Genomic DNA, 21,356 nt, shown 5'->3' on the forward strand with positions numbered 1-21,356 from the left:
TCCACCTGACCTTGAGATGGCAATTACAGTGGCTGTAGTCCAGTTTATCAATAGAAAGGAGCCATGGCTGGACAGACATGGGGACATGGGGCAGTCCCATTTCACAGGCTGGAAAACAGAGGCCCTAAAACAACACAGCTCCCTTACACAGCTGGCCTTTGGGGCTGCTTGGTCCTAGCTCTGGATCCTCCACAAGGATCCTCACACTGTGGTGCTGGAAGTGCCTGGTGGCCTTGTGGTGGCCGCTCCCACCTCCCTATCAGCTGTTAACCTACAAATGCCCTAGTAAGGAAAATATTTTCATTCTTTTATAACACCATTCTCAGGACTGCTTAATCATATTTTTCTTTGTCTTTGAAAACAAGCTCCTGTGTGGTTTTCTATTTTCTTGCTGCTCTTCTAAGGATATTCTAGAACTGAACCTTGCTGTCTGGCACTTCATGCCTTTTTAATTGTGTCACCGTCCTCTGGCTACTTTAGATGGGGTTAGGGTGGGCAGGCGCTAAGCCCCTCCAAGTGCCTCACACCACACTTGACCTCACTTCTATTCTGGGACAAAGGTGTCACCTCATTTTGCAGAAGAAACGGATGTTCAGAGAGGTTAAGTATCCTCCTCAAGGTCACACAGCCTTTTTGATGAGAATTCAAGCCATTTTGATCTCCAAGCCAGGGATAAGTCTGTTAATAAACCCACTCTGCCCTGATCTCTGGCACCAGCCTGCTGTGGTGACCTCAAGCAAGTCCGTTAAAGTCTCTCTGCCCCATGTTCTCTGGGTGTGACAGCCTATTGTGAAAACAGGAGAATGAGGATAAGAGTGACTGTCAACTGGCTATGTGAGCCATTGGTCAGTTTTCTGAAGGGTCTGCTATATGCCCGCTGATGCTGTGGTCTCCCCAACCAGATTATTAGCATCCTCACACCCCTTGTATGACTTGACCCACAGAGGGGCTCATCAAAGATGTGCTTGTGTTGGATTCTTTTTGTTATTGTTATTGGATCTTGATATTATATACTGAAGCCAAGTTGTGACTGATGGAAGAATCTGTAGAGGTGTTTGCTGGAAGCTAAGGGACTGCATGGGTGGGTGGGTGGGAAGGGGAGTTTCTTCACAGAAAGGAAGAAGAGGAACACGTTGCTGTGTGCTCGTGGCACATGGCCTGTTGGGTCCTTTCGCAGTCCTTTGAAGCAGTTGCTTTTACTGTCCCCTGTTTTACAGAAGAGGAAACAGCCAAGGTGACTTAAGGGCAGAGCGCCAGCAGGTATGGAGCCTGAATTTAAATGCAGGTCTGCATACTGCAAGCACCTGGGTTCTCTCCACCCCTCCTCTGGACTCCCATTTGTTCTCTGTCAGTGACTGAGAAAGGGTGGGTGGGACTAGGAACTCAGCTTCCGGTCCATGACCACATCCATGGAATATGGGAGGAAGAGATCAAATCACAAATCTTGGGAGTGAGGGAGAGACACATCCTTGGGGCTACTCAAGCCCCCCATATCCTTTGCATACCTTCTTTATCCCTTTTCTACCCAGTGGATTTGGAGGGAGTGGGCTTGGGATACCATCAGACAACGAGAAACACGATTTGCAGGACTGTGTGGAGGTATCCAGGCCTGAGGGCCCTGCTCCAGAGCTCCCCTCCTCACTCTGTGGCTGGAACAAAATCTCTTCCTTGTGTGGCCTTGGCTTCCCTAGCAGGGATCCCAAAACATGGGATCTGGCCATGCTGCTCAGTCCTTGGGTTGATTTCTTTGAGCTCCAGCTTCTCTGAGCATCCCCTCTGCTATCCCCACATCCTGATAGCCCCTCTGGGAGCTGGGGCCTGGCCTTTCTGCCCATTCTCAACAAACACTCTTGTCTGGAGACAGGCAGGACAATGGAGAGCTACCTTGTCCTGCTGCTGCCCCTGCCACCAGAGCTGCTTATGTGTGACCAATGGGGTTGAGAGGGGCAAGAGTTCTGTGGAGAGAGTGGAGGGAGGGAAAGAATTTTTTTTTTTTTTGCAATGCACAGTTCCTCCCAGCAACCTTCCCTCTCTGACCAATGGGGCCTCTAGGCTCTGCCCTTCACGTTGGGGTCTTCCCCCACCTCCGGCCCTTTGGTTTTGATATGGCTAGTGACCAGCACTGACCACCATCCCAAGCTGGGAAGAGCAATTGGTGAAGAGTGTGTGTACTATTTACTTTCTTCACCCTTGCCCCTTTATTCTCAAGGTCTTTTGATTGTGAAGCAAGGCCCGAGGCCTTGACTGGTGAGATTAGCCCGGGAGGTGGTGGCTCCCTCCTGCTCTCTGTGGTGAAAGCCAAGCACACTTTCCTAAAACCAGCGTCGGAAGCTGTGCTGTAGCCTGTAATTACTGACATGAAGGTCCCCACACAGAGTCTGGATGGAGGCTGCCCTGGAAGCAGCCCCGGGCTGGGAAAAGGCTGAGTGTCAACAGGCCTGTGTTTGAATCCAAGTCACCTGTGTTCTCTGACAGGTCACTCAGTTCCTCCGGCCACAGCTGCCCCTCTGTGAGATGAGGTAACACCGCTTACCTCTTGGTGTGGCTATGAGGATTGATTGGGCTGATGTGTAGAAAATATGTAATGCAGGGCTTGTCCTGGAGGTGATGTTAGGTAATGGTGAGGTGGATGTTCCCTGTGTGGTCCCTCCCTTCGTGTGCCCCTGCCCAGCCTCTTGGCACCTCCTGTTTACTCCCCGAGCCCCCAGATTCTCACCTTTGCCCAGAGCCACATTCGGGCTTGTCTTCCTCTTCCATGTCCCCGCATGCAGAATCCTCTCTTTCTTCTGCCAGGGTTCTTCCTCTCCAAGCCCTCCTCTGAACCAGCTATCCCTCTGGAACGCAGCTGACCAAACAAATTCCCACTAATGTAACTGGTAGTATCTTAGAGGTGAACTCTCCTGTGGGCATTTTATTTGTATCTTAGAAGAATTTTTGTTTTAAATCTTATTTTTCCCAACTGGCATATAGTAGGGTGCTCAGTAAAGGTGGGTTGCCTGAATAAGTGAAAGAACCTAAGGAACAATGTCTAATGGTGGAATTTCAGTCATGTCTTCATGCTTTCAGCCTCTCTGCAAACATTTATTTTGTGTGCTAGATACTGGAGATATGTTGCTGGATAAAACAGCCACAGTCCTTGCCCTTTGGAACTTCCAGTATAGTGGGGACAATCAGTTAATAAGCAAACAAACACATTTCTATTTATAAATGGTGATAAAATTCCTTGGCTAAAAGAATATTGCAGAGTCTATGATACTGTATAACAGGGGCTTCTAATTAAATTTAGGGGATCCTGATGCCACTTAGCAGTGGGATTTCAGAGGACCTTTCAGAGGAGCTAAGGTAAGATGAGATGGAGGCAGAGTGGGGCAGGAAAGATGGCTTAGGGGCCTCTTTGGGCTTTGTGACACTCCCTCTCAGGCCAAGACCTCCAGCCTGTGCCCCGGGCTCTGCCCACATGGTGCCCCTGCCCTGGGAGCCCTCACAGTTTACTATGGGGTCCAGCACTGCAAGCTCCAGGGGCTAATGCCTAAACTCCTGGTGCAGCGGCATCCCCCACTGCAGGCCTCCCCGAGTCTCCAGGCTGCACATTTCACCCTGGCCTGCCTATGACCTGCCCAGCAGATGTCCATGGTGCTCCAGAGGAAGAATGGGTCGTCCTCCACCCACCCAGCGTCTTTTTAAGCACTTGTCATGTCCGGCTTTGATTGCTGTCCTAGATAGCCAGCTTCTAACCAGAGATCAAACCTCTTCGTTCATGCCAACGTGAACAGACATTAGACAACAGACCATTACTTGAAAATACATCTCTTCTCATCTTAGCATTTAGCCAGGGATCACTGGCAGAGTCTTTAAGGCTGTCTCTCCCAGCCCTGAGGGTCAGGCTGCTTGCCACCTCTGCAGCACTGTTCCTCTGCCCTTTAGGCCTGTGGCCATGTGACAGGCCATAGGAGATTTTCTAGCATTTTCCCTGTTCTTGTCTGTGCTGCCTGTAGGCTCCTCTTTATGGAAGCACCACCCAGATTGCTTCCCATCTTCCTCCCTCAAGCCTTTGCTAGTCATCAATCTAAGTGGGTAGGACCTGAGCTTTGAAGCCTGGGTTCTAATTAGAACTGGGTTCTAATCCTGTGTTGAGCACTCGCTAGCCTTGCAAGTGGTAAAACAGGGTAACCACATAATTTAGCATCTCAAGTAGAATCCTTTTGAGAGTGAATTTGACAGAGATAACAGGTATAAGCCAGTGCTGTCCTGGGCAGTGGGAATCTGCTCATCCTTCATTATGTACACAAAGGAGCAACAGCTTCCCCAGATAGGTTTTTTTGGGGGCAGGAGCTGGTTTGGTCTCATCTGGCTCATGGTTCCTTCCTAGTGTCCTGTGCTGGTCACTGGGGGCTATCAGCTGAGTGGGACTGGGCCCTTGCGCTCTTGTCCTTCGCTCCATGCAGTGGGGTCTGGCAGCGCCTGCCTAGGGCAGAGCAAGGTGGAGGAGGTGGGCTGAGAACCCAGCATGTGCGGCAGCCCCAGATGAGCTCCCAGGTGCCCCTTTCTGCTGATAGAGAAGGAGGTAGGAGGGACTGAGTGGAGGGGTGTGAGCTGGGTTAACAGATATGCCGCTTGAGTCTGGTTAAGGGAGACTGGTGCTGTAGCAAGAGACTGAGGCCCGGCAGATCCCAGAAGCTGGGGGGCTGCTGTGCCTGCCATGGGCCACTTCAGACCTTTGGCCTTTTCCTCTTGTAGGGGTCAGGTGAAAGCCAGACCAGCACTTTTTCCTGACATTAGGGGTCTGAACTGCTCCATCCCCCGCCTTCTAATGCAGTGGGGCTCCCTGGGTTTCCATCCTGGGCAGTGATATTCCCAAGGCCGAGGGCAGGCAGGGGGCTGGGCCTCAGTCTGGTTTCAACCTGCTCAGCATCTGGGGGCTGTGCCCAAGGCCCAGGGCTCACTCTGACCCCTACGTCTGGAAGCAGGGCAGAGCGAACCTGATCTCAGGGAGTTATCAATGGGAGAAGCAGCCACCCGAGATTGTGGGGGAGAGGGCAGTGGGACTAGCCGGCTTCTCCCAAGTCTTCAGTCGCTGTGAAAGCCTTCAGCCTGGGCCAGGAGGGGAGGTTCAGCACTCCTCCAGCAGCCCAGCCTGCTCTCTCTGCCAGGTGGCATTCAGATTTGAAGATAACCCTCAAGGGACTCTCAGTGATGGAGACACACCAGGGAGTGAAGTTGGGAGGATGAAATTTTACTTATTCCTGCTCCTCTCCAAGGGCAAGCCTTGTCCCACAGTGGCTGTTGCTGAACACACTGTGTCATCCCCATCTCCATGTCTTAGCAGTGGCCGGATACCATTTGCCTTAAATACATTCCCTTTTCTGCCCATCAGTCAAGGCCCAACTCTAGGCCTGTCTTTCTGGGAGCTCTTTATGCCTTTCCCAGCCCAAAGCCTTTTTCTGCTTGGAATTCCTCCTGGAATGTGTGTCCAAGTGATACAGCATTCGGGCCCATGGCTTGTGCACGTCCCTTGCCATTCCATGAGGGTGTAGTCTCCATAGCCCCACAGGAGCCTCCCACAGCACCAAGATCCATACCCACAGCAGTGAGCAGGGACCAGACCCAGTGCTGACTGTGGCATATGCGAAGCCCCAGGATTAGAGGGGTCATGGGCAGAGCTGTGGGCTGGGCACATCCTCAAATGGGACCTCTCAGAGGTGCCTGTGCAACCTCAGGCCCCGTGCTTGGAGGGGCCAGATTGTTTTTATTCTGTTCAGCATTTGTCACTTGACCAGTTGGCTTATGGGGTTGGTAGCAAACACAGCCCCATCCTACCCAGTGCACTGAGGAATGAACCCACCCTGTCCCAGTTCTCCAGAGGGGCCATTTGTCCTCCTGGACCTGTGCTTGCAGTGCCTCTATTGTGGTATCAGTGGCAGCAAGTTGGCCAGCTGCTCTGCCCTTGAGAAAAGGGTCAGATCACAGGGGCGAAGAGCAACCTTGGAGAGTGATGCTCTGGCTTTAGAGTTCAGGGTTTCTTGGTATAATTAAAGGAAATTAGTTTGCTCTGTATGGGTCAAATATAGGCATATTCTCATGATTGTCATGTTTCTTTCTCCCAGCATTTATCAACTGCCGCTTATTCATTGCCTTGATTTTCTTCAAAAGACAACTATAATCATTCAAAAATTCCAAGTTGGGTCCAAAATGTCAAAGGTAGGTATTGGACTCTGCCATGTGCCAGGTCATATGCCTGAGTCTGTGTCCTTCAACAGGCTGTCCTTATGATGTTCAGCAGGGCTACAGCCAGGATGCAAATGAGCTCCCAGAGCTCCTCATCTAAGAGTGTGAGGAGTGCTAGGTGGAGGAGCTGCTCTTAGCGGGGCAGCCCAAGCATTTCTTAGCATAAGCACTTCTGGGCCACCTGGAGCTTAGACCATCTGTGTCCTGGTCTCTAGCCCCTCTCTTGCCACGGAAATGGTCTCCTGTACAGGTGCTTCAAGTGTGAGGCAAGCAAGGAACCCTAGCCTGATCCATTCGGAGCACGACCTGCTCTCCAGGCCTCACTTTATATGACAGATGGTGGTGATGGACATGTTCATTTGAAAGGCCAGGGGGCATGGTGATTTTATTCTGCCTATATCTGCCATTATTTCTCCTGGGAATACCCCCAGAGTATGCCTACTTTCAATGCTAACACACCCCAGACTGATTAGAGGAATATTGTTGACTGCTTTTGGAAAAGAGGAAGAAAAGCACATTCCAGAGGATACATACCTCTCTTGATACCAAAGTTTCTCCTGTGAAGGTTACCTTGGTTAGCTTTTGGTTGCAGAGTTGAAGACATTTCAGTCTACAATGTTGTAAAAGGCTTTAAAAAATCCTCCTTTGGTATGTTTCTAATTTAACACTGAAAAAATATTTCTATTGTGCCATATATAGTGTAACTTAAAACCTAATAAAAGCTCCAAATTAGGGTTGAGCAGAATGGTTTGAATTAAGTTCAGGTAGAGGCAAGGACACTGTATCTGTAGGCTGGGGCTGCTGGCTCTCAGGCCAAAAGGCAGATTCACACTGGGAGACTGGATCTGCCAAGTCTAGAGAGGAATTGTCTCTTCTGCCAGATTCTGATGCTCTTGGCCCTTGGCCCACAGGACTTTGATGCTGTTGGCACCTGCCCCCGGTGCAGGAAGGGCCTGGCTGTTGCTGTTCATGTCATCTTGGTTGCTTTGCAGGTTTCTCACTGGGGCCGACTTTATTAGATTTGCTGGTTACGTTTTCACTTTCAGGAGGTGTCTTTCAGCTTTTGCCTAGCCACGAAGCTTCCTTTTGAGAAGCTGCTTGTGTTCTGGGCCCCCACCCATGCAGCGAATGAATGAGTGTTGAAGTTGAGTTTGGACGTGGTTGCTTCAGTATCCAGCGGTCCTTCCCTAGCAACACAGGCCATTTAGGAGCACCACCTAAGGCTTCTTCCCCTTCCTACAGGTATGAAGAATGGGCAGGGTTTCATTTCCTCTGCAAGCAGGCAGGGTGGCTGGACACTGTATTCTGGAGCCTGGGGTGTCATCATCCTCAGGCTGCAGAATCAGCAACACTGTTCCATCTCCTCCTGTTCAGCCACAGCAGCCTCCTGGCTTCCAGGGCCTCCTTGTCCCTTGGCTTCCTTACAGAAGCCCTCTGTGTACAGCTAGTCTCCCAGACCCCTGGGAAAAGTCTCCTTTGCTGAGGAGGGATTAGTAATGCTCTTCCTCCTCTTAAAGTCCTCTGCCATGATCAGTGACAGTATTTCTGCTCTGTTACACTGGCTGGAAACATTTGAACCTGAAAGCATTAAGTTCTTTTTTTCCTTTTTTTTTTTTTTTTTTGAGATAGGATCTCACTCTGTCACCCAGGCTGGAGTGCAGTGGCACGATCTCAACTCACTGCAACCTCTACTTCCTGGGCTCAAGTGATTCTCCCACCTCACCCTCCTAAGTAGCTGGAACTACAGGTGTGTATCACCATGCCCAGCTTGAATTTTTTTTGTAGAGATGAGGTTTTGCCATGTTGCCCAGGCTGGTCTCAAGCTCCTGAGCTCAAAGTGATCCTCCTGCCTTGGCCTTCCAAAGTGCTGGGATTACAGGTGTGAGCCACTGCGCCCAGCCTGAAAGCATTAAGTTCTGACAGATCTTCCCATAGTCTCTAAAAGGCAAGGAGGGGTTCTCCTGCTTGGGATCCTATGTTGTATTTAATTATTTAAAAGGATGTGGTCTTACCCCACCCATGTAAGAGGGATGGGGCAGAGTTCCCACTGTTGAGGGAGAGGGACTGTCTGGGTTTTCCATCCCCTGTAGGGTTGAGAACTATCCTGGCCTCTAGCAAATAGCCTTCCTGACCATCTTAGAGCTGTGAACCTCCTTGGTGCTGCTGGGATTTTTCAGGCATCACAGCCAGAGACCTTCTGGAAAAGGCTGTTTAATCTTCACAGCAACCTAGTCACAAAGACGTTCTCCCATTTCACAGAAGAGTAAACTGAGGTTCGGATGTAGGAAACTACAAAACTGGGGAATAGCTGAGCTAGAATCTGGCTAGAGTCCTCCCCACGTTTCCTGGAAATGTGTGACTGAGTCAGAGACCATATGCTGGGGTAGAAGGGGCTGTAGCAGGACCCCAGGGGGGCAGAATTTCACAGGGCTGAAGGCAGAGAGCAGGGATTTGGGGATGTGTTGTAGATAGAGAGATGGTGGTGGTTGGGCCAGTTAGCCTTGTGTACAGGTGCGAATTGAGGGGGGCAGTGAGACATCCCAAGGTAGACAGAGTCTCCCGTTATTGCTTATTTTGTATTTTTCTTCACAAGAAGCAGCCACAACTTTCACATCTCTGGATCTTAAGACCATCTCCCTGGGGCTCACGGGGGAAACCTGTGAGGGCAGGACAGACCCCGGCTCCCACTAGATGGCACTGTTGCAGGACGTTTTCACCCAGGAGCTCTTCTCCGGGTGTGTGTGTGTGTGCACGCGTGAATACCTGAGCTGGACAGAGAGCGTGGGTGTGGTGTGCGTGTGTGTGTTGGGCAGCCCTGGGGTGGGTCTGGCAATGCCCTGGCCCACACTTTGTGCCTCCACTTCTCTGGAATTTTTCCTTAGGACAGAAGTTTCTGCTTCTGAGACATCTTCCAAGGCTTCTGTGGGTCCTGGGTTGTGGGCACCAGATGCCAGGGAGTTATGGAGTGACCAGGACAGGTCCAGCTTGCCTGATGGTCCAGACATCTGTGGGAGATGAGTGAGTCCTGAAATCCAGCCTCAGAGACACTGCAGAGCCCCAGCAGGCCCCACACCTGGGTGGGGCGGTATTGGAGGATCCTGATGAGGACAAGCTTTTAGGGTCTTGAATGTTTCTAATACAAATAGTTGTATTTATTTGTACTGGTCGATTGGTAGTAGCTACTGGAGTGCTCTGTAGAGAAAGCTTCTGAGGCTGGGTCTGTCTTAGAAGGAAAGAATGCTGTTGTCAACCAGTGATGTCTGCCAGAGGCTTGGGACAAGAGTAACACCCATGATATAGATTTCTTCCTTATGTAAGTGATAACTTATATATGAGGATGAACCAGTATGTCAGAGAATCCTAGATATTTAGGACGTTAGAAATTATCCAACTCTATCCAACTCACTCATTTATTTCATAACTGGAGACATTGAAGCACAAATAGGCAAAATGAGTTGCCCAAGGCCACCTGGGTAGTAGCAGAGAGAAGAGTAGAAGGCAGGTTCTTGACCACCAGTGCCTGTGTCCTTCTGGACACACCCTGCCTCTCCAGTTGGTCCAGTTCCATGTTCAGACAAGGTCCTAAATACCAGATTAACTTATTTTATCTGTTGTTTGGGAGTCTTTACACATGGTTGCCAAGAGAAAGCCTCAAGTGAAGAACTCTTTGTGTTTTTATTGTGTCCCCAGAAGATTCTGGCTAGGGCAGATTTGTAAGGCTGAAGCTTGGAGAATAAATCTTAAGAGAGAAGAAAGGAAAGAAACTGGGCTCTGGATATTTGGGAGAACACAAGAACAGAGACATGGAATAGATGTGGTTAAGGGTGGCAACTCCAGTTAAGTCCAAAGAAGCAGGCTGAGCAGACCAGGAAGGTCTGGGTTAGAGGTAAGGAAGCCTTTCCTGAGGGTGCAGGGAGCTGCCTCTGGCATGGGCGGCCTCACAGGCCCTTCTGCACAAGTGGACCCAGTGGGAACCTGCAGAGCCCTGCTGAGTAGAGGAGTTCTTAGGAGTTGGAGCCAGGAGCTGCAGGTTCCAGCTCATCTCACGCAAAGTGTATCATGGGCTGTGCCTGTGCTTCACTTTCCTTCCTGGTGCATGGGGTTAGCCACCTGCTACTGCATGATGCAGTGAGAGTCAAAGGAGATAACGGTGGTCAGTCTGTGTGGGAATAAAGAGTTGATTTAAAAGCAAGCATGGAGACTTCTCCTGAGGCCTCCGTGAAGCGAACCGTAAGCCCTGTTTAACAGTCTTTGTGTTTATAGATTGGACAGTGTGGACATGGGTGTGTACTATAAGAGGGAATAACATTGAATTATTGGAACTGTCCTGTTGGGAGTAGCGATGAGCTGCGTTAGGCACTCTATCTCATTTCATTCTTCTAATAATACAGTGACACATGTAGTATTATTATCCCCATTTTCCAGAAGAAAAAGCTAAGGCTCAGAGAAGTCAAGTTGCATGTCCAAGAATATGCACTCAGTAGGTGGCAGAGCACTTACCCCACCTGCCTGCCCTCAGGGAGGCTGCCATCTGTAAATTAGTCTGAGGGAGGACTGGCATGAGGTCACCTTGTCCAGGACCTTGTACCCATTTCCAATTGTATGTATCATCTGGACTTACCACAGGTGTCTGTGGGTGAATAAGGACCTAAAGTTTACTTGTGGGTGGGTATCATCTGTGTGTGTTTATGCACCCATGCACCTTAGGAAAGGGTGGCCAAGGTAGAATCCAGAACAGGGAGGGAGATTGTATTAGGGCTCTCCAGAACAATAGCGTCAATAGAATGTGTGTGTGTGTGTGTGTGTGTGTCACACACAGTGATGTGCTGCGTAATGATGTTTCAGTCAATGGTGGACTGCATATAGGATGCTGGTCCCATAAGATTATAACAGAGGTGAAAGATTCCTATTGCCTAGTGACGCTGTAGCCATCATAATGTCGAAGCACAATGCATTACTTGTGTGTCTGTGGTGACACTGGCATAAACAAATTATATAATATATACAAATTATATATTATATATAAAATTTATATATAATATATAAAATATATTTAATTATATTTAAATATATATATAATTTATATATAATATATAAAACAAATTATATAATATATACTATATATAATATATATATTTTATATATTATATATAGTATAATATAATATATATTATACTATATAATATATAATATAAATAATATATAATATATATTTATATTTATATATTTTAATTTTTAAAAATATACATATTTTAATATATATTTAAATATAAATATATAATTTTTATATATTTATATTTATATATAATAGATATAATTTATATAATATATAATATATTATTAAGTAATATATATAATATATTATATAAGTAATATATAATATATAAGTAATATATATAATATATTATATAAGTAATATATAATATATAAGTAATATATATAATATATTATATAAGTAATATATAATATATTTATATATTACTTATATATTATATAAGTAATATATAATATATTTATATATTATATATATTATATAAGTAATATATAATATATTTATATATTAATATATTATATATTTTTATATTTTATATATATTTAAATATAAATATATAATTTTTATATATTTATATTTATATATTTATATTTATATATAATATACATAACTTATATGTATATAATTTATATATAAATATATAAGATATAAATTATATAATATATATAAATTATATATTATATATTTATATAATATATAAAAATATATAATATAATATATTATATACATTATATATATAAATATATATATTATAAATATATAATATATGTTTATATATTTTATATATTATATATTTATATATATTATATATTATAAATATATAATATATGTTTATATATTTTATATATTATATATTTTTTATATATATTATATATTATATAAATATATAATATATAATGTAATATATTAAATGTTAAATATAGTATAATATAAATATATAATATATTATATATTAATATATTATATTATATATTATATTATATATGTTATATATTTATATTATATTATGTATATTATATATTATATATTATATTATATATAATATATATTATATAGCTGCACACACACATTGTGCAGCTATGCAAAAATATTTTCTTTATATTCTTATTTTGTAAGCCTTTTTCTGTTTTTAATTTTTTTAACCTTTTAATCTATTTTGTTAAAAACTAAGACATGAACACACGCACAAGGTTAGAGTCACCAATATCACTGACTTCCACCTCCACATCTTGTCCCACTGGAAGGTCTTCAGGGGCAGTAACATGCATGGAGCTGTCATCTCCTATATTAACAATGTCTTCTTCTGGAATTCCTCCTGAAGGACCTGCCTGAGGCTATTTTACATTATATATAATATATACAGTTTTTTGAGACGGAGTCTCGCTTTGTCACCCAGGCTGGAGTGCAGTGGTGCGGTCTCGGCTTACTGCAACCTCTGCCTCCCAGGTTCAAGCAATTCTCTGCCTCAGCCTCCCGAGTAGCTGGGATTACAGGCACCCGCCACCATGCCTGGCTAATTTTTTTGTATTTTTAGTGGAGATGAGGTTTTACCATCTTGGACAGGCTGGTCTTGAACTCCTGACCTCGTGATCCACCTGCCTCGGCCTCCCAAAGTGTTGGGATTACAGGCTTGAGCCACTGCGCCCAGCCCAATGTGTGTTTTAATCTAAGTGTTATTACAAAAGCGTCAAAAAGTTAAAAATTGAAAAGTTTATGAAGTAAAAAAGTTACAGTAAGCTAACGGTAACTTATTATTGAAGAGTGAACATTTTAAAAAATAAATTTAGTATAGCCTAAGTGTACAGTGTTTATAAAGTGTACAGTAGTGTACAGTAATATTCTAGCCTTTCACATTCACTCACCACCCACACACTGACTCACCCAGAGCAACTTCCAGTCCTGCAGCCTCTGTTCAGGGTAAGCAAAAATTTTAAATCTTTTATAGGGTGTTTTTACTGTACCTTCTCTATGTTTAGATACATAAATTCTTACTGTTGCATTACAATTGCCTACAGTATTCAGTGTAGTAACATGCTATACAGGTTTGTAGCTAGGAGCAATAGGCTATACCACATTGCCTCGATGTCTGATACACCATGTAGGCTATACCATCTAGGTTTGTATAAGTACACTCGATGCTGTTCACTCAATGATAAAATTGCCTAATGATGCATTTCTTTAGAAGTATCCCTGTTGTTAAGCAATGCATGGCTGTGTGTGTGTGTGTGTGTGTGTGTGTCTGTCTGTCTGTGTATGTGTATGTGTGGAGGGGCAGGGGGAGAGAGAGAGACAGACAAGAGAGAGCAAGTAGGCTGCAGGCTAAAGACCCAGGGAAGAGGTGATGTTTCAGTTGAGTCTGAAGGCAGTCTGCTGGCAGATTTTCTCCTCCTTGGGGGATGTCAGTCTAAGGCCTTCAACTGATTGGATGAGACCCATTCACATCGGGGAAGGTAATTTGTTTGATTCAAAGTCTAGTGATTTAAATGTTAACGTCATTCTAAAAATACCTTCACAGCAACAACCAGACGTGTTTGACTAAAGATCTGAGTACCATGGCCCAGCCAAGTTGACACATAAAATAAACCGTCACAGAGACTAACTGACATCTCTCCATCCTGGTCATTGGAAAGCTTAGGAGCCTCTTGTTTGTGGACCATAGGTGGGCAGTGGGGAGATTTCTCCTGCAGACAAAAACGCAGCATGCTGACTTCCCCCTGCCCAGCACAGAGCTGAGCCATACTCATGGGTCAGGAGGAAGAACCACTCACAAGGGCATGCACACTGTAAGGTCCCCTGGACTGGGGCTGCTGTCTTGGGGGTGGATGGGGTGGGTGGTTTGGAGGAATATCCCTCTGGATCAGCAGAGCAGCAAATGCATTCCTAGGGAGCCCCACTCTATTAATGGGATGTCCAAAGGAGACTCCTGGGTGTTGGCATGACCCGCAGCCCTTTCTTCTTCCCAGAGAGAGTTAACAGTACATAGGATTTCTAGACCAGGAATGTCGTCTTTCCAGAATGTTCTCAAGCCTTTCCTGTCAGTAACTGTTCATCTAGTAGAGTTCCTGCAGGAACCTGCAGGCTCTGGTTACACCCTTGTGGGAACTGGCTGGGTCCTCTAGGTAGAAAGGGAGGCACTGAGGAGTGGGGAGAAGCTTTAGTCGTGGCATCTCTATGGAGCAAGGAGCCCTGCAGTCTGGCTGCCTAGACCAGCCCAGTTTCTTTGGTTCTCTGAGCCCAGTGAAGACAGGCCTGGTCACACAGATGGCATGTCTTTGACCAAAGGCTTGATTGTGTCCTCATCTGGCAGAGACCAGCACAGCCCACCAGTCATCTCGTCATCTGTTTCTACCTCTGTGAGCTCAACTCACGGAGAAAGGGTATGGTAGCATGGGGAACCCTGGAACACATAGAAGGGAGACATCTAGTGCAACCCAGGGGTTCAGGGAAGGACATTTGAGGAGACATCAGGATAGTACCTGGTGAAGTTGTGTGTGTCTAAGTGTCTATGTGTCCTTTGCAGAGGTCCCGAATTAAGACGGAATATGGCCCAGTCAAGGCCCTGCAAGTGTTCAGTGTGATTGGAACCTTGAGTCGTGGATGGAGGCAGTGGGAGGCAGCACAGAGAGGCAGGTTCTTAGCCTCGCAGGTTACAGGCCAGGCTTGTGAGCAAGACTAAGGAGTTCAGACTCCATCCTACGGACAGCAATGGGGCAGCTTTAAGTTTTTGAGAGCTGACAGTATGGAATGGAGGGAGTGAGGCTGGGGGCTGGGGCCATGAGGAGGCTGTGGTCGTTACCCGGGTGACTGAAAGGAGGACTGTGGCCATGGAGGTCAGGTGGAGGGTGCAGAACTGGATGCCACTGACAGGATGTATTGGTTGGATGATTGAATGTGCAGCATGATGAGGAGTGAGGGGCCAAGCATGATGGAGGCCAGGTCTCTAGCTTGGGGGCTACTTTAATGGAAAGGCCACCACCTTCTTCAAAGGTGTTGGGCTCCCCTTTTCTGAGGCTCCCATCCAGTTCCCATGAGCCCCCTTATTGTAATAGCCCATCACATGAACTTGAACTTGGCTAGGATTGCCCAGTGCCATTGTCAGTTTCTTGGCACACAGCCCCAAGGTCAGCCTGAGATTGGGGGCCTGGCCCAGGGATGAGTGGGTGGGAATGTGGTGATGGGCAAGTTCAGCTGAGGCTGCATAACTCTGCCAGGGCACTGGGGCCGGAGAATGGATGCCCTTCGCAGGGGCTCAGACCTCTTCCTTGACTCCTGGTTCTGGTGCCCCAGGGGTTGTTGCATCTCCCAGAAGGAGGCTGACCTGGCTGTTCTCAGAGATATTTTCTAAACTGCTACCTTGTGGCTGCAGTCTCAAGGTTGGCAGTTACATGTCAGAAAAATCTGCATGGAGTGCCTACTATGTGCTTGGCCCTGTGCTGGGTTCTGAGTGAGAGAGGGAGATGCAACACCTTTGAAGTGTATAGGGAAACCAAGCTGTCAGGCAGAATACACTAGGAGACCAACAGCTGACACCCAGTGCTCAGAAGTGTATTTGGTTGCAGCTTAGGAAAGGGGAAAGGCAGTGTGGACCAGAGTTAAGGAGGTCTCAGGTAGGAGGAGCAGCTTAAGTCTTGTCCAATGCTCATATAAAGTAAGGGAAAGGGAGGTGTTGTCCAGGATGGGGGAATGGTGGAAGAAAGGCAGGGTCCAGGAGTGAGCAATGAGAAGAGTGACTACATACGTGTGTTTAAATTGCACAGGTCTGGCATTGCTTCTTTATATGTTCTCTAAAGTCTACAATGTACGAATTATGCATTTCTGGTTCTAATGGGGTGGAGGGACAACTGGGTACATTTTCCCTTTTGCATCATGAGTTGAGGCAGACAGCTTGGTTTTGCATGGGCAGTGGGTACAGCTCATCTCACTGTGCCACAGATGAGAGCAGGGTTGGAGAGTGCAAAGCACTCCTTGGCCCAGCCGGTGGGAGCTGCTCAGTGCTCCACCCTGGGCTCTGTTTTCATCAGGGCTTCATAACCCACTCTCTCCCCAAGGCCTCTCAGTCTAGGCCAGGCCTGTAGCATGTCACCATGGCAACCTTCTGGAATCTCAGCATGGTTAGAGGCACAGTGAAGTCATTAGATGACCAGTCATGAAAATCGACACCAGGGAACTAGTTTCCAACACCAAGTTCGTGGGTGGGGCATTGGGGTACACAGTGTACAACCTAGATGGCTGTGGTCAGCACTTCTGTCATCAGGAAGGAGCGAGTGGACATCTGGCTGAGGGGCGGGGGGCTCGCTCAGCCCATAGTAGTGGCAGGCAGAAGGATAGCAAGGAGAGTTCTGTGTCATTTCCGAGATGGGGGAAGGTCTGGCCTGGGTCTGACGGAGTGGATGGCTCAGCCAGCTGACAGTTGTGTTGGGTCAGATGCGGCAGTGTTTCCCCTGCTGTTTCCTGAGGCCCATCTTGGCCTCCCCTGACCACATCCTGCCCCTGCAGTATACAGTATAGTGGCCCACAGCATGGGCTGGGGTAGCTTGGCTGGCCCACGGGGCTTGCCTTAGGAGGGCAGCCAGAGGAAGGGCTGTGGAATATCCAACTTGTGTGCTAGGTATGCTAGGTAACTTGATTCCTACACATGAGGGTTTTTCCATTTGTCAAATTGGTTTTTCCTTCTGGTTGCACAGTACAGATAAGCCTGGCTCAACTGTCAGTGGGCCACCAAGCTGCCCTCCTTCCTTGGTTGGCTGCCTCTGCGTTCTTCTGAGTCTCACCTGCCCAGTCTGTTTTCCTCACTTGGGCTGGAGTCATCTTCCCAAACCTGCACCTGGAGAGTGAGCTCCTTAACTCTGCAGCTGGAGACCTGGTCTTGCCCACAGCTCCCACCTCATCACCTCAGCCTGTGCTCATCCCGTCCGTCCCATTGTTTGGAAACTTCTCCTCTCACCCCTCTGTCTCCTCTTCCAGGAGGGTCTCCCTGATCATGCCTCTGTGCTTCCCAAAACATCAGTGCCACTCATTTCTCATTGCCCTGGTCAGGTGGTGCAATATCACCTGCCCTGGTCAGGTGATAGACTTGCCTGTCTATCACCTCTTTTCAGAATGAGCTCTTTCAGCAAGTGAGCCCTATGCTTAGGGGGAGTTTTCTGAACCAAACCCATTATGAACGGGACCCAGGAGGGATGGGGAAAACCCTCTGTGGCTGGTGATTGCTGAGCAGCCTGAGGAGAAGACTTTTGCTTCTCCAGAGACCCCTGGGCAGACCATGCCACTGAAGAGCCAGTAGAGTCAAAACTCACACTGAAGTTGGAAGGCAGATGATAACACTATGAAGTTTCCACACAGAATGCTTACCGTGTGCCAGCACTGTTTCGCAACGTTTGCTTCTTATCTCTAACCGTCACAGGGCTCTGGAAGGTTGGTAGTATCATAAACATTCCTCCGATGAAGAAACTGAGGTTCGGAGAGGTTAGTTGACTTGCCCAAGTTCCCACAGCTGGTAACAGTTGGAGCAGGGATTAGAATCCATGTTGGTGTCATCTCATAGCCCATTTGTTTCCATCACTTCACCCTGGTTCTTTGTGAGCCTGGCTTGTGGGAACAGACCCTCTCCAGAAAGGTCCACTGAAGCCTGAAGAGCATGTGCTGTTTGTTTCTTACCCAGCATTCTGTCAGGGTCCCTGGCATGAGCATCTGAAAACTTATGTAAACTCTTAAGGGCATGAGCCCTGACATCAGGGCGCAGCTCCTTCTCTGTTAGTGTTTCCTAATTGATACTATCCCAGTGATTGCTTTAGAAATTGACTTTGATGAAAAAGCTTTTAATTACATAATGAATTACTCTCAGAGGAACAGGCCGTTGTGTCATGGCTCTGCCACGTGTGGGGCAGGGAGCTGGCTGAAGGGAGTGTTTGGGATGAGTTGACATGCATCCTCCCACAGCATGCCTCTGCATTTTTCCGTGGTGACTACAAGATGGATTTTGGGACTTGAATTGCCCACCGAGATAACACACAAGTATATGGGCCACAGGGAAATATCTGCACCATTTTGCTCCTAGTGGACCAGAGAAAGCTGAATGTGTAAGAAGCCTTGTTTTGAAATGTGTTTTCAAATAAAGGGTTTCATAACAACCACGATTGCAGAAATAACTGCTGAAGGGAATAACTTCCTGGAAAGCAGAGGCCTCCATGACAGTTGGGATTTAAAAGGCTAGACCATATTACAAAACAGTTTTACCTAATCAAAACTCAGCATTGCTGTTCACACACACACACGCACACACACCCCTCTCTTAGGCTGAGGCTTTATTGTTAGCCTCTGATGCCCTTTCATTGGTAGCCTCTGATACTCTGCCAAGGACCACTGGGCCTTTGTTTCAAGGTTTAGGGCAACATAGGGTGCTGAAGTGGACTTTCCATTCTCCTCCTGCCTCCATGTCCCTGGTCTAAACAAAGTGGCTGGAGGTAGCTGCTTGTGTATTGATTGCCTTGAGATTAACTGTATGTCTCTGCCTCCTGGCCACAACTGATTGGATCAGGCATTGAGGCCCAGCCAAAGGCAGCCCCTCAAAGGCCAGCGAGATGGGCTGTTGCAGGATGCTGTTTAATAGAAACTCAGGGTTTGGTATTGTGGTTAATGGGCCCGATCAGATCCTCTCCTCTGTGGTACCTAAGAGAGATAGTTGAGAGCAGGCAGGCAGATAAAAGGCAGAAATCAAGAGTTTTAGAAGCAATGGGATAACAGGATAGCAGGGACTATTGAGAGGGCAGCTGATAGCAACCAGAGGAGACAGAGGAACACCAGGTCATGAGAATGTCAGAACCATGGGAAAACAGTGGCCTCCTGAAGGTAACTCTTGTTGTTTATGGCGCCTGGCTGAGCACCTACATGCAGCCTTACAATAAACATTCATCCTCTTTGGGTCGAGTTTGATTGGTGACTTTATGTAGAATCTAAAACAGTTGATCTCGTAGAAGCAGAAAGTAGAATAGTGGTTACTAGCGTCTGGAAAAGGGAGGAGAAAGAGGGAGGGGGAGAGGTTGGTTTAGAAAGCCAGAATACGAAATCCTTCCCCAAAACCCCACACATCCCTGGAGAGCCTCCGAACCTGTTTAGCTCCTTGCTTCCTAACGGAACCTACCCAGCCAAGGGCCCGCACACATTCTTGCCTCTGTTGGGCACCAGAGACAAGGAAAGAGAAGATTCTGCCGAGGGGAATTGCCAGCCTTGGCACAGTCTCCCTGCCCCCCTTCAATGGGCTTTTGGGTTAGGGAGGGTGGCTTTGAGACCATCTGCTTCTCTGTCAGAGGAAGCAGGGGGAGGTACTCTGCCGAGGCTGGGGACTCTTGGCAGCCCCAGGAGACCTGGTTTCCAGACCAGAAGAGTTTTCCACAGAGGTGGAAGGACACGGTTCTGCTTTGGATTTGGAAAGGGTCTTGCTGCATTTTTCCAATGTTGGTTCAACGAAACTCAAAACTGTTTTTCCTAACGCTTTCTTCCCTTCGTATTTAAGCCACTCTGTATGCGTGGAGAAAGGCAGTACATGTGCTTTTGATTCCTTTACTCTGAAATCATCACCCTTTCTCTCTTGAGAAATCCTGTGTCTCAGAAACCTTCGGAGACATTTAAGCCCTCTCACCCCCTCTTTAAACCAGGACTCTGCATGCTGCTGAAAGCAAATGAATGTGGAGGGTTTCAATCAAGACAAAAGGCATTCCTCCCTGCCCGATCCCAGTGCAGTCAAGGCCAACCTAGGCAGCAGCCACCTTCTCAGGAAACAAGGCCTTGGAGAAATCAGTGCCTGTGTGAAGATGGTGTCGGCTGAAAAGAAGAGCAATGGCGTCAAGTACTAAATGATTATCAAGGGTCAACTTCTGTATCTGTATCAGCTGCAACACACTGTCTTTAATACCCCCAGCCCAGGAGCTCGTGCCTTACATGCTGGCCCCACATTCTGCCCCAAGCAGAAGCTGCAGGGACCTCAGTGTCCACCCTTCCTGCCTCATGTCTCAAGGCAGCAGCTCCTCTCTGGTAACCTGATGGTGATGTGGCCAGGGTGCCGAGATGGGACAGCAAAGATGATGGGCTCTGCACACCAACTCCAGGAAACTCATTCTGGGCCAGCTCTATGCAAAGGGAAAAGCATGTTGCATTCACCTAGGCCAAGAAACAGTGTTGTAGGTTAAGGGCATGGACTGCTTGAGTTCAGTCCCAGCTATGCCACTTACCAGCTGTGGGACCTTGGGCAAGTTGCCTTTGTGCCTATGCTTCCACTTTCCTTTTCCCTCCACCATGAAGATGGGTTAAGAGTCTCAAGGTTGTGGTGACTGTAGATATATGAGTGTGCGTTTGCTATGCTTTACCTGTCTGGCATCTAGCAAACATTCTTCACATGTTTGCTGTTATCAAGATTGTTGTATATGTGAATGAAATGATACGATGTCTCAGATTTGCTTTAAAATAATAGGGAGGCTGGGGAAGTGGGTTGGGGTACAGATGAAACAGGAGTAGGTGTGAGTTGATAATTGTTGAAGTTGAGTGATCAGTACGTGGGTTTATTACACTATTCTTTTCACATTTGCTTTGAAACTGTTCATAAAAATTTCCATAATAAAAGTTCTATATATATATATAAATATATACATACATTTGAGAAAATGATGTTTATAGCAGAGCTTCACTAGACATGGTATGTAGCATGTAGTGCACAAGCTGATTTTAAGTGATATTCAGATGGCCTTTTAAATTTAATTATTATGTATTTAAAATTTAATTAATTATAGCAAGTGATATGAACTGTGATAATGCAGAAGGTTTCCTTTTAAAATAAAGTTCAGTCAAAAAAGTGAGATGATTTGATGAAAGCAATTGGGAGATAATGTAAAAGGAAAAGGTATGTGGATGTTGCAAACATTGTGGAGGTAGAAATTGGACTGCTACAGCTTAGGAAACATCATTAAAGTACTGATGAGAAAGGGCTCATGTTCATTACTCTGAGTGCACATTGTGTTGGCCTTACAGGGTCATTTATCTAGACGGTTTAGCGTGGGGGTCATGGCAGCAAGAGGCAGAAATGAGA

At 46.7% G+C, this 21,356-nt stretch overlaps 1 long non-coding RNA gene across 1 annotated transcript; it reads left to right on the forward strand.

Moving 5' to 3' along the window:
• Nucleotides 1-1,113: 1,113 nt before the first annotated feature.
• On the forward strand, nt 1,114-21,122 carry LOC130541361 (uncharacterized). Its single transcript, XR_008955405.1, has 3 exons — nt 1,114-3,342; nt 6,105-6,198; nt 19,933-21,122. It is a non-coding gene; the product is annotated as an uncharacterized LOC130541361 (long non-coding RNA).
• Nucleotides 21,123-21,356: the final 234 nt, after the last annotated feature.

The sequence above is a fragment of the Pan paniscus genome, chromosome 2 (assembly GCF_029289425.2).
Source record: "Pan paniscus chromosome 2, NHGRI_mPanPan1-v2.0_pri, whole genome shotgun sequence".
Classification (NCBI taxonomy): domain Eukaryota; kingdom Metazoa; phylum Chordata; class Mammalia; order Primates; family Hominidae; genus Pan; species Pan paniscus.